This window comes from Oreochromis niloticus, linkage group LG3 (assembly GCF_001858045.2).
Source record: "Oreochromis niloticus isolate F11D_XX linkage group LG3, O_niloticus_UMD_NMBU, whole genome shotgun sequence".
NCBI classification, from domain to species: Eukaryota; Metazoa; Chordata; class Actinopteri; order Cichliformes; family Cichlidae; genus Oreochromis; species Oreochromis niloticus.
Window position 1 is genome coordinate 56,224,313 of NC_031967.2, and position 17,681 is coordinate 56,241,993.

General features: G+C 41.7%; 1 long non-coding RNA gene and 1 other non-coding gene across 2 annotated transcripts; one reads left to right on the forward strand and one right to left on the reverse strand.

Annotated features, from left to right (window-relative positions):
* Positions 1–900: 900 nt before the first annotated feature.
* On the reverse strand, positions 901–15,652 carry LOC100690167 (uncharacterized). Its single transcript, XR_002061192.1, has 4 exons — positions 15,549–15,652; positions 15,304–15,462; positions 4,975–5,061; positions 901–1,805 (listed from the first exon to the last, which is right to left on the reverse strand). It is a non-coding gene; the product is annotated as an uncharacterized LOC100690167 (transcript).
* Positions 6,241–12,799, forward strand: LOC102081690 (uncharacterized). The gene is made up of 2 exons (XR_268478.2): positions 6,241–7,227; positions 10,719–12,799. It is a non-coding gene; the product is annotated as an uncharacterized LOC102081690 (long non-coding RNA).
* Positions 15,653–17,681: the final 2,029 nt, after the last annotated feature.

Here is a 17,681-nt window from a genome sequence, read left to right on the forward strand (position 1 = left end):
CCGAAAACCTGATGGAAAACCTGCTCACTGACCTTCTCTCTCTTTAATCAGCACAGGGTGGGATGTAGACAGCAGTGATGACTTTTATTTTTAGCCTGGCTCTCAGTCAGCTCAGAATAAATAGATTCAAATGTTGGATTATTTTCTTTCACCTCACCTACCTCACATACATGACCGATCTAGAATCACCAGTTAGTGACACATACTGTTCAAACGAAGGAAATACAAACCTCTTCTGTCATGTGAGAAAGGGTTAGTTTTTTAGATGTACTAACACACATTTACATAACAGTTTGCATAATGAAGTTGTGAAGAGAAGAGTCTGCTGTATAAGAAACAGTTTATAGCTGCATTACTCATCCTGACCTGCAGAGGCAGCACTTTAAAGCAGTGTCAGAAAAACATGGAAATACTGCTGTAAAGGTTTAGTATTACAGACTCATTGATTCTCAGTTCTTCTCAGATTTATATTTGCTTAAAATATGAAAAACACGCATCACTTCACACCATTTCACAATTATATGATGGTTGTGTTGCTCCATAACAGAAAATCCCAATTAAAAACATTTAAGTTTGTGTTTGTAAGGCAACAAAATGTGTAAACGTTCAAGGGGTATGAAAACTTTTTCATGGTACTGTGTATGCAGGTATTTGTGTATATTGATTTGTATCATATGCCTGAAATAAAAGCTAACTGACCAGCCTTCAGCTCAGATACACATCACTTTGCCTCACACACCTTTGATTACAGCTCCGTCTGCAGCCTCCAGTCTGATCTGTTCAGTTAAAGGGTCTGAATAAGTTTGGCCACATAGATGAAGGCGAATAACACATGAAGTTTCACAAATATACGTCACCCTTTACACTAGTTATAATCAAACAAACGTATAAAGATCCATATTTGTTTGAGTCATTCTTTAATGTGAGAACATTCAGGACAGAGTTTGGTTCAGAAATGCACGTTTATATTTTGTACTTTTGATGGTACACTGACATAAACCTGAGTGTGTGTACGTATTTAGCCTGATTTAATGGACCCTACGGTGGCCCCTACAGACAAAGCAATTTATTTCTCAAATCTCATCATAAGCATAACTTTTATTCAACACAGTGTTTCTAAAGTCAGAAAAAAGACTATTGGATAAAGTGCTTTTTCTTTTCGTGCCTCATTTTTGTGGAACAACATCCCTCAAGATATTAGGCAGGCATGCTCTGTGGAGGTTTTTAAAGCTAAGTTGAAGGCCCCCTTGTTCACCCTACCCTACATGTCTTTATTCTATGCCGTTTAGTTTTTCAATTCTTATTGTTTTTAACTTAACTGTGTTTTTAGCTTTTAAAGCTTGGTTGGACCATATGAACTGAGATTTTTTTCTTTATCTTTTAAAACTCTTTAGGTTTTAAAAGTTTCCAGTGATGCTCATGCTGCTTTTAATCTGTGGTTATGGTTTTATTTAGATCTGAGTCAGCCACAATGACTCACATTTTTCTTCAATAATATTTGTGAAACCCAGAGAACCGCACAAGAAGAACAAGTGAGACCAAAGTTTCTTACAGAGATCTGCAGAGATCATTGCTGTGGGGAGGGCAGCACCGTCCTGCCAGTTATTGAGTGTTTTCCATACACTGCATTACATTACATTCAAATATTAGTTATAATATGTGTTATATGAGTATGTTTAATGAGAAAATCAAACATAATATATAAAAATCTAGTCTGAGCGCCTGTGTGGACCAGCAACAGGATTCCAGTGGTTGGGCTGGTGGATTACTTCATGGGTAGATGCCATTTTGGTCAGACGGAAACTCTGAAAACACAAACACACACAGTTCAAACAATAAGAGTCCATTCACGGTTAATGTCAGTAAAGGTCATTTTTAGAACAGATCTTCAGCGAGGAAACAACAAACTCTTATTAAAGGTTTTGCAGCCAAACTGTCACAAATAAGGTTTTAGTGTGAACGAGAGTTTGGTTTGGGCTGCAGTAGATGCTGCTGCAAATGTACAGCAGCATGCACAGTCAGTGGATGGGAGCTGGAGGAGTGAGGGCAAGCTCTCCTCCAGCTGCTGGGACAGAAGAGCAATTCTTTATTATTATTATTATTATTTATTTATTTATTTTATTTTGAGTTGTTACAGACGGGACAGACATGACCGTGGAGAGGGAGTGAAACAAAGACAACAAGCAAACAAAACTGCAATATAGTAAACTGTGAGATTATTATGTTATCATATGTTACCTTATATCTGTAATCGAAGTAGTTGAATTAGGATACTGCTGTAGGTCATATTATACCCCTTAGTTTAGAGTGTGTGATCAGTATGTAGTTTTAGTTTGCATTATACTTCTGACTTAAAAGAGTGTGGAAATCATTAGATCTATTGGATTGACCTGCATTATTCGACACTGTTGAATGTGTTACACTGTTTCTTGACATTGCATACTGCTGAATCATGAAGAGAATGTTGTGTGCAGAGGACCTTGTGTCGATAATAGAAGAGAAAGACCACATTCCATACCCCCACCTTTACAGAGAGCAGAAAGACAGGGAGCCGAGGTCATAACTTAGGCACCGTAAGAGAGAAAGAATGTGAATGTTTAGGGTTTTATGACTAGGTGGGGGCCACTAGAGGCTATAAAAGGCTGAGTAACCCGTCACCATTTCGAGACTTGCTGTGACCCTCTGGTCTCCCCATCATGATGGCTTGTGCTCATAAGTGTTGAATTGTATGGAAATAAAGAATTGTTGATTGAGCATTTAATCACCGAGTATTGTCCTTCCTTCAGCCTAAAGATTAAAAGAATTGGGAGATTTTAACAAAACACAACGCCATCACCCTACTTTATGTGTATATAGTAGTAAATACTAAATATTGAATATTATTGTGCAGCACATAAGATCGACAGCGCACAGTGTGCTTTAAGGTAGGAGCCAAAAAGGTTGTAGTTTGTGTGTGTGAGCACCCGTGTGTACACCTGTGAGCATGAGCGCGCTTGTATTTAAAAGGTTCCTTCATGTAATGATCTGTTAGAGGGTGTGGGGAGACACAGCCCCATCCACCAGGGCATGAAGCAGGTATGGAGGAGAGCAAGGCTCCAGACATCCAGAGGCCCCCAGAGCAAAGGAGACCAAGGAAGACCAACAGAGGGGCAGCTGCGCCACTATCCCAGAAAGAGCTGAGGAGAGCCCCAGAGGGGCCACTCAGCAGCCACGGAATTGAAGCCGATGGGGGTTGCAGTGATGTGCCCGCGCGCTCCGCTGGCAGGCAGCTGTGCCAGAGTGACCGAGCCACAGGCCGAGGGCACCCCACTCCCAAAGGGGCTTGAGCGAGCCCTAGGCTCCAGGCCCCGACAAGCAGCCACCAGGAGTGAGCAGCGTACCTGAACGCAGCATCCCCAGACACTATTAACCACCAACGCACCGATGTCTGAGGGCGTCTGCTACTGGCAGGGGAAGTGATTGGGGGAGATAGGCCTCCATACCTTGGAGGGCCTGAGATGTCCCCAGAGAGGTGGCGTCTGATACCCAACCTGACATATAGACACAGACAAACAGGCACACACAGATACAAACATCCAATCCCACCCTCATGCTCTCATATGCAATTACTCAACACTCACCCAACGTGGAGACAGGCATAAATAGACACTGTACACACAATCACACTCCCCAAGCGTACTCTAAGCCCCGGGTCTAGGTGCCCTTGCCCCTGGAGGGGGAAACTGCACCCAGACCCAGGTGGTGTTACCCTTTTCCCTGCGGTGGGGAGAAGCAGACCACCCCGACTCGGCAGCAGCAGGGAGGCCCACATTCCAGACCCCAAGCAGATGGCCAACTCCTCCTCCTAGCCCCCCCGCCCCAACAGGCAACAGAGAACGGGGGTGTGTGAAGACTCCAAACCTCCCTCCGACCGCTCATTGTAGTGTTGATGCATGTGTGTTCTAAGGTGCAAAACCCAGGAGGACATGGAGCTACCTGCCAGAGAGCAGCAGGTAAGCGCATAGCCCCTCCTGATAGACCTCAATGTCTACGTGTATTTAAAATTGAGAGGTGGGCAACAACGCCAGGGGTGAGGTTGTACACCATGATGGTCATCTGGATGCCGTCTAGCGTGCCCACCCCCAAGATCCTATATGTATGTGTAATGAGAGTGTGAGTAATGTGAATGTCTAAGTTGTGGGATAAAATTGAGGCAGAGGCAGCCAGAAGGAGACAGAGGGGGGGGGGGGGGGGGGGGGTGCCTCCCCTGCACCCTGGTGACACACCTTTACCCCAAGGCCCTGCATGTGTGGGTGATTGTGGTGGAGCGGGAAGAGGGAGGCAGCTGGAGATGGGGAGGGAAGGAAGGGAGGGGCAAGTGGCCCCTCCCTGGGGCCAGCACCCCCACTGACCCCAGTAGGCACCCCCATACTCTGCAACCCACCAGGGCAAGGGGGCCCAGGCACCTTCTGGACTGGGGCCCAGTGCAGCAGCGTTGCCTGACCCCACAGAGCCCAGGACAGCCCACCCGACCCCACCACAGCTGATTTAAATGACTAAATTAGCTCCTCAAAATGCCTTGAAGTTCTCCAGAGGCCTGGTAATGAACTAATTATTTGATTCAGGTTTGATGGCCGAGGGTGAGATCTAAAACCTGCAGGACACTGGCCCTTGAGGCCTGGGCGTTCCCCACTCCTGCTTTAGAGTTACTATCCACACCCACATGTTACGATAAAGTTTAACATCCAGACGCCGATGTCATAGATGATTTATGAGGTTTAGCTGAGGTTGCTTATAAATGATTTGTGAAAAAAGTATTTCATTAACTTAACTAAATTAACTTAATATTAGTAACAATAGGAGGTTCAGTGTAGTACATCTATCTACTTTATCTGTAAACCAATGTGGTAGCTAGCCGCAGAGCTATGGTTAGGCTAAATTACACAGGGAAGATGGAAGTAGACTTGATTTCCTTTGAATAAAGAGCAGCTGTACCTCTGCGTCCGTTTGGTCTGATGTCTGTTGGTCAACAATTGATGTTGTCTTCTCTCACTGATAAATAGACCGTAGCTGGATCACAGCCTGCACAATAAAACACATACAGAGGTCATCAGTGCAGAGTGAAGCTTATAAAAGTGCTGTCAGTATTCAGGATGTGTGTTAAAAGAAGACGATCATGAAAAGATTTCTTAGAAACTGCCAACATGTCTCAGAAGCCCTGTGGTTGCTTCATCTGTCTCAGACAAACACCCACCTGTTGTTTCTGGTGATTCATCTTAACACCAGAAGAAAACACATTTTACTGCAAAGTACCACATAGACCCACACTTTGTTACACTATATACACACTATCATCAGCACTCTGTCATACAGAAAAAGCACGTGATCCATTTAAAGTTTACTAAATGATTTTCATGCAGATTTTCAAGAACTCATTGGCACTGGTCTATTTAATGGAGAAAGAGTCATATCTATGCAATTTCAATTTTCTTAATTTGTATAATTTTCTACCATCCCTCATGGAGCTTGCTCATTTCTTATGTTACCTAACTACACATCTAGATAAGTGGACTTAATTTCCTATGAATAAACCGCCTGTTTGTTCTGATGTCTGTTTGTTTAAAACTCATGCTGTCTCTTGTGGTGGCAGATTTCTTTTCTCATGTATTAATCACATATTTAATCATATCACATTAGTTATAGTTATATCACTTTCTCACTTTACTATAGTAAAAGCACTCCTGTCACTAGTTTGCATGCATGCGGAAAGTTAACACAGTGAGGCCGTTGTAATGGGAGACATTAAACAGATAGTGAGACTCCTTCTGCTTATCAGGGATGTAAATGCTTAGGTGAAGGCTAAGCAGAAAACAAGGTCATAATTCTCTCTGTGAGGGAGGAGGTACAGCCCCCCGTGAGAGGGGGGGGGGGGGGGGGTAAGACATGTAAGAGTTTGTGGAATGTTCTTTGTCTGTGTGTCTGTATATAAGATGTAAGGGCGATGGCCACAATTCAGAGATGATCCTGGTGTTTCACTGGGATGCTCTCTCCACATTGCAATGTGTTTATTAAACCCACTTCAAATCAAGCTCACTGGGTGTGTTGCAGGTTATTGTTAAATTTTCCACAACAATTTGGCGTTGTGCGGCAGGATTCCTCTGGTGAGTTTCGCTGAATCGCAGGCACGCGGTGACTGGCCATCCTGAGGTAAAATTGCCTCAGTCCCACCATTGTTTTCAAAAAGGATTTGCAACGGTGAGCTGCTTTGATTTGAGCAGGGTTTTTAACCAGACTGACGAGAAAAGCCTCGGTTCCTTATTATTGCAACAAGTAGATGCAGGGTCCTAGAAACTCAACGAATTTGGGTATCCTAGTGTGAGAAATTGCACCTTGTTGCGGTAGTAAGTGCAGGATCTTAGAAGTTCAATAACTTGAGCGTTCTAGTGTATGGTATTTTAGCACTTTTGTACCAGTGAACAAAGGCAGAAAGGCCGAACAGCGGACGCAATGTTCATACAAAGAAAGCTGAGCTCAGCAAAACGGCTAGAGCCGTGGGAGGCATTCCTCTACGTGGTCTGGTTGAAAACTCCAAGTGTGTTTTTACAGGTGGCTACGGAATTGGATCAACGCCTCCACAAGCACAGCGGCCGGAGCAAAATGATACCTTAACATAATTGGAACTACACCCAGCCGTGTTTTGGCTGAATATTACACAGCTTCACTTCATGTACATCTTACGATGAAGAACAAGCTTCGAGGACAATCAATCTCTCCCTGAAGACAAAATGCAGTTCAAGAGCAACAGCGTCGACTTCAAGAGTCAACAATGTGAACACACAGCAACACTGCCCTAAACCCTAAACCTTAAAGGGTTCAGCAGCATGTATGAATACCATGGAAGCATGCGCTCATGATCACAAGCTGGGAGGTTCACCTGCGACATCATTGTGTGTGAATGGACTTGAGAAGACTGTGAGTTTCACATTTGCCATACTGGGTGTTGAAATGGCAAAGGCAGAGACTGAAAAGCGTGAAAGACAAAAGGCAAAGCTGAAGAAGACACGCCACAACTGTGAACTGCTGCAGATGTGGGAGAGAGACAGAAGCTGTGAGAAGCTGTGAGAAGAGAGCATGGAGGACAAATGAAGTCTGTTGTTGTTAATGTGAGAACACATGAAAATTGGGTTGGAAAACTGTGGCCGGCTGTCTTGTGGAGGTTGATAAAGAGTCCGTAGGATTGCAACAAAGGTAAAAAAATAAAACGCACACAAACACACATAAACAGAGAAATGTGAAGGAAAGGCAGCTTTAAGGACGTGCCCTGCTGAATCTGCAGCTCCACTGCACACACATGTATTAAACCTGCCTACTAGCATACGCACTCATGCAATAAAGATCAGCTTGTTATCTGTCGTCAGTGTTAAAATAGTGTAAATTTAACAGACACTTGTTATCAAATGCTGAGTGTATCCACTGCTGACAATTAACTCTCCAGGTTGCAGGACAACAGTTTAACTTTTGTGAAAGGGAAAAAAGATTCTGGTTTGACCAACCAGTGATCAGACAATAAATGTAGTTGTTAATATAGTGAATCGTGAGATGTTTTCTGCTTGATTGGTGCAGCACAAGTAATTTACTGTATGAAGGAAATTCTCTTTTGTGATAATATTTTGAACATGCATTTCTGTTGTCCTGTCAACTTAGTGGGTTATGAGCTGATATGCAAATTAGTTGATTGTTACACTTTGACCACTCCGGGAGAGTAGAAAAGCGCTATATAAGAATCAGTCCATTTACCATTTACTAGATCAGGAAAAGGTTACTGGATTATTAAAACAAGTGAATAAGATGTAGCAGAGGGTTGAGTTTCCTGTTTCTGATGTATGGGTGAAGCTTGCACCCAGATACACACTCTGATTACATGAGAACAGACTTGTTTTGTGAAATACATGATGACATGTTACACGTTTACTTTTGGAGAAAAAAAAGGAGAAAAGCTAAATGAAATGATTGGGTCTGTGAAAATGAAAAATAAGTGAAAAAGCACAGACCTGGGAAGAAATTCACATTCCTGTGATAAAACATTGATATGAAGTGTTTAGGAAGCTTTAAATGGTGAACATTTGTGTTGTGTGAACTGTGCAGCTGCTAATAAAAGGGCGGAAATTTCTCTGTTTATTTAGCGGGTGGTGTATGTATGTTTGTTGTCCCCAGACTTTCCAGAATTGTGTGATATTCTGGACACTTGTGGGCAACCAGTAAATGGGATGTGGGGAACATGAACAGAAGCAGTAACTGCAGCACTGCATGCAGGTTCTAATCCCTACAGCATGTTGTGTCACCAGAAAGCAAAATATTTCTTGTGATTTCTGACAGATTTGTTTTTTTTTGTTTTGTTTTAGTACCAGGCTGATTCTGCCAGTTAGGTTTGGGTTGTTTTTCTTTTTCTAAGAGAAAGACTGTTTTTTTTTTTTTTTTTGTTTGCTTGTGTTTTTTTACACTTAGACATGCCCGGAACCGGGCCTAATTTTGGTGTTGTTGTTTCTTTTTTGTAACAGTGCACTTAGCAAAAAACCTGCCAGGTATCGCCCCTCTGGGCGTGATATTTTGTGTGTTGATGATTTAAAAGCAGGCCTGCAAGATGGGGAGCAAAAGCGCTATAAAATACTTTAATTGAGAGCAAATATAAGGTGAACTTCTCTAGATTACAATTGGATTCTGAGAAAATTCACCTAAATAGGACGCTGACCATATCAGATGGTAAATCCTGTGTTTAAAAGGATTGTACCGATTCAATCCACTTCAAAAGCAATAAGAATTGTTGTGTTTTTGGAATGACGAAATATTGCTGTCAGTGGATATTAAAATTTGTGCGCAGTTTTCCACTGTCAGCAATGATCGTTATGAATGCATGTGACTAGATGAATGCATGTGATTGGTATAAATGCAAATGCAGAGGACTGTGGCTGGACTGATGATGTGGACTAAATGTGACTGACTTGAAATTGAAAAGACTAACTATTTTAGGATTAGTCACTTCTAATGCTTAACCCACCCAAACAGTGAAAAAAGGGTAAATGTAGAAGCAGAAGCAGAAGGACAGAGACCAGAGGAGGAGCGACTGTAGGTTCACATGAGTGTGGGCGGGCCATGCAGACATAACCCTTAAGCTGCTGCTTTTCTGTTTTACTGATTTTGTGTGAAAGAAACTGTTTTTACTGGCTGCTTGTTAGTTATAGTAACACACTGTATTGTTGGAAAATTTCATCCTGACTTCATTAGGAAACAAAATTTTAATCAAAACACAAACAAACAAACAAACAAACAAAGCTCTGACCATAGATTTAATTGAGGTGGATAAATGCTAAAAGCAGTGAGGTTGCACCTTCACATGACGACAGGGTGGATGTATCTATGTGCGTTTCTCTGTTTTTAAAGCAGTGGAAAGATGACAGCAACATCCGAGGTTCTGCTGATTTAACCTTTTAAATGCCACTTTCTGTGTCTATGAATTTACCAGTGGAGTGTTATTATGACCTAGTATTGCCAAATGCAGAGGTCACTGTGAGAAAGTGTGTATACACCTGTGTGGCGCTAACATTTACATTCTCTTTTCTACAGCAGAGAGTTCATCATGTGATCTGATTCTGTGGTTTACAGTAAGACACCCAACTGTAATTTTTTTCTTTCCCCTCACAGGATTACTGGGTTTATGTGTGAAGGCAACTGTGATTACAGGTTCTATGTTGGTTATGCAATTACACTATGTTGTTGAGAAAATGTGAATACAGTGTCAAACATACTGTGTTTGAAACCAGCATTACTTCTTTTACAGCAGAGTGTTAATCTTTTTGCAGCACCTCTGGAATCTGTTGATCCAGGAAAAACCTCCAGGATGCTTCATATGTTTTGCTAATGTTTATTTCTCTCTAAGGGTGCTGGTGGAGGATTCAGCACAGACACTGACAGACATAAGTGAAATGAAACAGGTTGTGCAGTGATTACAGAACATCTTACTGTTGAGCTCATAGTGTGAAAACAAGTGAGAAAAGAAAAGTCACTGGTTACTGTAGTTTTGATTAAACAAATGGGGTGATTCATGATTTGGGTAAATTATGGCAACAGTAGTGTTTTTAATTATATGGGGAAATAAACTGCACATGGAAAACTTGTGTCTGTGGTGTGGGATGCCTTATTGCTCCTATGACCCTACAGTTGTATGCTAATGTGTGAAGTTTGTATTTACTCACCGATTTTACTTTCTATGTAATTGTGGTGTGGATGCGAGCTCCAGGCAGAGCTGTGTTAGACCGACTTAAAATGACATGAATATTAATTTTATTCTCTAACACGGGGTTTACATGGCTGGAGCAAAATTACTCTGGAGGAGAAGCCCTGATGTTGTCTGAGAAATGATCTAATTAACCATTTTCTTTTGTTATTCTCCTAGTTCTGATGAGTTGACTCATGGGAGAGACCATGTGTCAAAAGGAGGGATTCCAGGTTTAACATGAAACAATGCTTTCTATGTTTTCCATGAAAAAGTCCATGGCTTTTTACTGTGATTTGTGGGATAACAGTTCATGTACAGGTATTAAACATCTACAGGGGGGTTAAGTCCATGTTCAGATAAGCTTTTGATAACCTTACAGTAAACTTCACTGAACTGAAAGGAAAATGTTATTTGATGATGGTTGATATGTTTTCCAAATGGTTAGAAGTTTTTCCTTCTTGTAAAGAGATACAGGTGCAGCAGCCAGAGTATTGCCGGAAGAAATCATCCCAAGGGTGGAATCTCCAGACTGACACTGGGTGCTGATCAGAAGTCTTCAGAAACCCAGCGAGAAGCTGGGACCATTCACAGCAAAGCTGACAGCCCAGGCAGTGGTTGAGGTCAAAGATTGTGCGGTTTGGGGCCCTACTAGTCATCATGAGAAGATTCCAGAATCACAGCAATAACCATAAAGCTGCGTTGGAATGAGAGGGTGAGGGGTGAAAAGAGCACCCTCCTCCAATAAGGGTGTGCCAAGCTCCAACTCAACGACTGCAGACTGAGACTCTGAGCCACCCAAGAGGGATCAGCGAATGAATGCAGATAACACCTGCTTAAACTGCCAATCAATTTCCCTGGAAAGCTTAGTATGTTTTTAAGTTAAGGAGGTCGTTGGTGTGACATTAATAATCATATAAATGATATGCATTTACATGACTCTCCGAACATCACAAACTCTGTTAGAGTCCTGAGCCTGAGTAGAAGTGATTGGAGTAATTATAGCATGCAAGATTTACAGCAACTTGTGCGCATTTTGTAGGGTAGGTAGACTGATTATCTAGCATGTCAGTTCCTGATGCATAAGTGCATAAGGCCCTCATTGTCTGAGTAAACATAATAACAACAGTTGTGAGTTCTTTTGACATGTGTACTCAATTTTGACACCGTAAAGATAGGATTTGGGGTTCATCACATTTCATTGAGGGATTTTGATCGGCCTCAAACATGCTGGAAGCACCTAAAGCAGGAGGTTGTTCTTCCAGAGTTAAATGTGGTTGTTTTGGTTTCCCCAATCACTGATGTGGGCACAGTAAAGATAATTGTAAATGCCCTTGAGAGGGTTTACACCTTTTAAACAGGCCGATGGCCCCACAATAGTAAAGAGTACAGTACAATGCATAGAAAGAGAGACTGTTGTAAAATGTAGCTCAGAAGTGTTTGATACATGTTGGCTGTGTGGAAATTTATGGCTACTTTTGGGTTTTACTCTAAAACTCGAGAAGCACTAACATCAGTGTTAGTATGTGTTTGTGGTATTAATTTACCTACAGGTTCAGACATATTCACTGTCCTTGATGGCAAACATCTGGACAGGGCAAAGCAAATGGCACAAAGGAGAGTGTGATGTTCGATGAGGCATGTGTGCCTCAATCCCTAATAACACTGGGGAAGAGGGTCTTTTATAGAAACAGTTAATAAATTGGGAGACTTAATGATAAAGTGGGAAAATATATCACACACTGAAAAACTTCCTCATCTTAACAATGGGTTCTTATGAGAGAGCAGCTTGATGTAACTAAGGTTGAAGTTTTCTTTGCAGATGAAAAACGAACACTGTTTCATTTCTATACATGATCTCATATTGTGTTTTATTTTATGATATAACTGCCATCCTTCAAACAATGGGTGGAGACTCAGATGGAGAGAAGATGACCATAAAATGTGAATTTGTTGTTTCCTTCTGACTATAGGGAAGATGCACATTGTGAATTCTTTGAGTACACAATGGTGCTGATGTTCAGTAGTTAGAAAAGAAATCTCCATGTGTTTTTATGTGATTCTTAACTAATTATTTTTAATTCTTAATTGTGGTATCACAAAGGGTGGAATTTGGTGGCAGATTTTTTTTCTCATGTATTAATCACATATTTAATCATATCACATTAGTTATAGTTATATCACTTTCTCACTTTACTATAGTAAAAGCACTCCTGTCACTAGTTTGCATGCATGTGTAATGTTAACACAGTGAGGCCGTTGTAATGGGAGACATTAAACAGATAGTGAGGCTCCTTCTGCTTATCAGGGATGTAAATCTTTCGGTAATGTCCGAGCAGAAAACAAGGTCATAATTCTCTCTGTGAGGGAGGAGGTATAGCCCCCCCGTGAGAGGGGGGTAAGACATGTAAGAGTTTGAGGAATGTTCTTTATCTGTGTGTCTGTATATAAGATGTAAGGGCGGTGGCCACAAGGCAGAGACGGTCCTGGTGTTTCACTGGGATGCTCTCTCCACATTGCAATGTGTTTATTAAACCCACTTCAAATCAAGCTCACTGGGTGTGTTGCAGGTTATTGTTAAATTTTCCACAACACTCTTCTCACTTATGTTTAGACTGCAGGTGGGTCACAAATACAATGAAACACATAGAGAGAACATGACAGCATTAATGTAAAGGTTCAGTCAGTATATAGGCTTTGTGTTTAAAAAAAGAAACACTATTATTTCCCATGAATCATTATAAGAAGATTCGGCATCTTTCAGAAGTGTGTCTTTGGTCATTTAGTTTGTTACAGAGAAACACCAACCGCTTGTTTTTTGTTTCTTTTTTTGTCATTCACAATTAACAGCGAAAGAACAACACACACTGTATAGACTATACAGACACTATCATCAACACTATGAAGATTATCTACAGACGTGTTCAGAGGAAACAACAGGAGGAAGTAGTTGCTGAGGTTTTACATTAACAATTTAAAATACACAACACCATTAATATTGTGAAATTTGTTAAATGCTGGTTCTCACTTGGCTTTAGGTGTGAATGTAAACTTGTCTCTGTGTGTTAAAGACTGATTTCTGTCTTGCATTCACCCAATGTTGAAAGTAAGAAGAATTTTGACATGCTTTAAATTAATGTTATGCACCTTTTTGCAGCAACATGTGAACAAACCAGTAGTGGATCTAGGATTTTTCTGAGTATGGGGACATCAACGGGCGACAGTATTCAAAGAGGGGCCAAGTATTAGTCCAACATATAGCCTCAATGGATCTTGTGCTTAGTGCTTGTTCCTGTGCTGCCATGATTAGTGCTTCTGTGCTGTCTTTCAGTCCAGCTTTGTCCAGCTACTGGTAGGATTTCTGGATATCAGCCACCTCCTCTATCTGCTGGTGGTACATACCGTGCAGGGGCCTTTCCTTCCATGATGGTTCCTCGCCTTGCTCCTCTTTCTTGGGTTTCTGCTGCCTGAGGTATTCACTGAGCACACTGTCAGTTGGGGCCATCTTCGTGATGTATTCTTGGATGTTCCTTGTCTCATCCTGGACTGTGGTGCTGACACTCACCAGTCCCCGGCCCCCTTCCTTCCGCTTAGCGTACAGCCTCAGGGTGCTGGACTTGGGGTGAAACCCTCCATGCATGGTAAGGAGCTTTCTTGTCTTTATGTCAGTGGCTTCTACCTCCTCCTTTGGCCAGCCTATTACCCCAGCAGGGTACCTGATCACGGGCAGGGCGTAGGTGTTGATGGCCCGGATCTTGTTCTTACTGTTCAGCTGACTCCTCAGGACTTGCCTGACCCTCTGCAGGTACTTGGTGGTTGCAGCTTTCCTAGCGGCCTCTTCATGGTTCCCATTCGCCTGTGGGATCCCCAAGTACTTGTATCTGTCCTCAATATCTGCAATGTTGCCTTCTGGTAGTTCAATCCCCTTGGTTCTGACTACCTTCCCTCTCTTTGTTTTCATCCGACTATATTTCTCCAGTCCGAACAACATTTCAGTGTCATTGATGCATATCCTGGTGGTGTGGATCACTGAATAATTGTCTTGTTCAATCTTGGCGTACAGCTTGATGTGATCTATGTACAGAAGGTGGCTAACAACTGCTCAATTTCGTAGTCTAATCCGTAGCCAATCTTGTCAATGATCTCACTGAGGGGGTTCGTTGGTAGATCCCGTGCTTGATTGTGACTTGTTCTATGGGCTTGAGGTTGGCCTCTAGTGTTGTTCACCACATTCCCATTGAGTTCCAGATGAAGGCTCTAAGGCCACATTTGACCTTGTATAGTTCCAGGCATTCCAGGATCCAGGTGTGGGGCATTGAGTCATAGGCCTTCTTGTAATCAATCCAGGCAGTGCACAGGTTTGTCAACCTAGTCTTGCAGTCTTGGCTGACTGCTCGGTCTAACAGTAGCTGGTGTTGTGCACCTCTGGTATTCTTGTCAATCCCTTTATGTGCCCCATTCATGTATTGACCCATGTGCCTCTTCATCTTAGCTGTTAGGATGCCTGAGAGGAGCTTCCATGTGGTCAGGTTATTGGCCGGTTGTTGGGTATTGAAGATTCCATAGGTCCCTTATCCTATTCATATAACCGCTTCAGTCAGGGTATTTGCATAGTAGCATTTCAACAACACCCTAACCTCCGCTGGGGTTACTTGTATCATAGCAAACTAAAAATGTCTGCTGACTTTTTTGTGTAAAAGCACTGCATGTAATCAAAATTGTTTGTTTGCATGAAGATCTTTAATCTTAAACCAAGTCTTAGCCTTAAAGCAGTAATTTTTATATTTTTTAAACTCACATATAAGCATATTGTACATCTAGAAACAGACAGGAAAACACTACCCCTGATCCATTTGATCAGTGTTATTGGTGATGTGATATGTTGAGATCACTGTATGTAATGCCATCTTCACCTTTTCCCCCCAAATGTACCAAAAGTATTGATGAGGACTTAATTCAAGAAAACAGTTGTTTTTATTTGCAAACACCTTGTTTATAAATAATATGATAATATAATGTCCATGATGTTATCAAGTAACAATTCTGAGTTTTACCTTCAAGTTTCCTCTGAAAATGTTGTCTCAGAACCAGTAACACCAGTAGAACCAAAACACAGACTACTCCAACAGGAAATAACACACAGAGAAGGAACGAAGAATAAGCAGGAGTGCTTGTAGAGGCTGATGTAGGTGGAGGTGCGGTGGTGTGTTTGTCTAAAATAAAGCAAAAACAGTCATTAAGTTCTCGTCACACTGTGAATGTTGAAACCTGCAGAAACACAGACAGGTGAGTGTGTCACCTGTGACAGTGATCCAGCTGGATGGAGACTCTCCATGACCGCTGATGTCACACTTGTAGAGGCCTTCATCAGACCTGGAAACATGCTGGATGGTCATGTGACCTGTAGGCTGCTTCCTGATGAGGGAGCCATCTTTATAGAAAGCAGCTGGGAGGTTGGAGGGAGTGGTCTTTGTTTTACAGAGCAGAGTGACGTCATCTCCCTCCATCACAGGGAGGACAGGACTCTGCAGGATCACTGATCCACCTCAACACAGAGACAAACTACAGCATTTCATCCATTTACACACAGCTTCATCAACACTAACTCCACACACTCAGCTTACCAGTGACTGTCAGGTTAACCATGTTACTGATGGGACCCTTTCTGGTCTCACACCAGTAAACCCCACTGTCCCATGTAAATAGATCAGTGATTTTACAGGAAGAGCTATGCTTTTTTCCCCAGTCGACTCCACACTGAGTCCTCTGTTTTTTACTTGTGTTTCTCCTCAGAGTCCATCCAGCAGAGCTGTCGTCCTCCTCACAGCTCAGAGACACAGAGCCTCCTTTATAGAGCTGAGAGCTGCTGGGACTGTGTTAAAATAAAATTAAGATGATCATTGACGATGTCTTAAAATAATTTATAATATCACAAAATGATTTAGGGAAAATCAAAAAGTGAAAGCACATGTGTGTTGTGAGGGCTACGAGAGCAGCTGTCAGATTGTGAACCCTTTAGATTAACTTAGCTACTACCAGCAATTTTTCATTGGAAACTACCACTAAAGCAACGCATATCAATCTTGACAATTTAACGTATTTGAAAAAACAAAACTATTTAAAAATGTAATAAATAAATAAGGTTACTGACCTTGGTTTGCTGTGCAGCTCAGCACTGAGATCAGAACTGAAGAGAAATAAAATAGTTCATTGAGTCAGTGAGAGGAAAGCAGTTTTGTTTTTCTAAAGGTAACTAAGGAACATTAAACTCAACACAAGTGGTGTTTTTTGTTTTTTTTTGTTTTGTTTTTTTTTTTTACACAGGATGTGTTAAAAACACAAGATGAAGGAAGAAGAAGATGGAGATGAATAAGACGTACGCTGTGGAAACCAGGCAACAGCATTATTAAACAAGACCTGACACAGACCCAGGAAGAGAGGCCAAAGGATACACGATGACTCCTTACCAGGAGTGAGTCAGGGTTCAATAATGTGCAGTGTGACGTGCAGACTGGAGCAGCCCGATTGGTACTACCTGCTCTACTTCCTGAGCCTTTGGTTTTAAAGCTCGAAATGACTTTAATGTTTTGTTCATATTAACACAGAATTCAATAATTCAGTAATAAAAACATATTTTAATAATCTTAAATTAGATTATTGATTGTAAATGTAAACTGGACGCTGTTTAACAGACAGCACACACAGACTGAGCCACAACTTGACTCATTGGTGAGATTATTCTGATCATGTGCTCTAACCTCACAAGAGGTGCTTTATGTTGTAAGGTAAAGATGCTACAATAACCAGAGCAATCAGTAACCTATGAGCACACAGTTGGAAACAGTTGGGGTTAAAAACTTTGTTTTAACAGGAAGAAACCTCCAGTGAAACCAGGCTCAGGTCGGGGCAGCCATCTGGTTATGGGTGATGATATTTGTCCTAACAAGTGATTTAGCAGGCGTACCTAATATAGAGGCCAGTTAGTATACATCAACAATGGCAACCCTTCATTCCTCAATCATTTCCTTTCACTTGTATTTTATTGCTTATTTATTATTGCATACACTCACCAATCACTTTAAACCTCTGCAATCAGTTTGTTACCAAACATACCCACAACTGACTGAGTGTAACTTGTCTGCACATTTCAAGTAAATCCACATTTTCTACGAGATTCCTTCTTACTGTGTAACATGGTATGAGTCCCTCTGTAGACCTGCTCTGTGTTCTCATGATGCTCTTAAGATAAATTCAGTCCAATCTAAATTTCTCGTCTGCTCCAATAATAACCCGACTAAAATACAGACACTCAAACAACCAGAGAGAATTTACTCACAGAACAGACGAAGCAGAAACATTTTCTTGTTTGTTCCTCTCAGTAATCTGCCCTTTCTCATCTGTTATCAGTGACAGCAAATAAAGCACGCCCGCT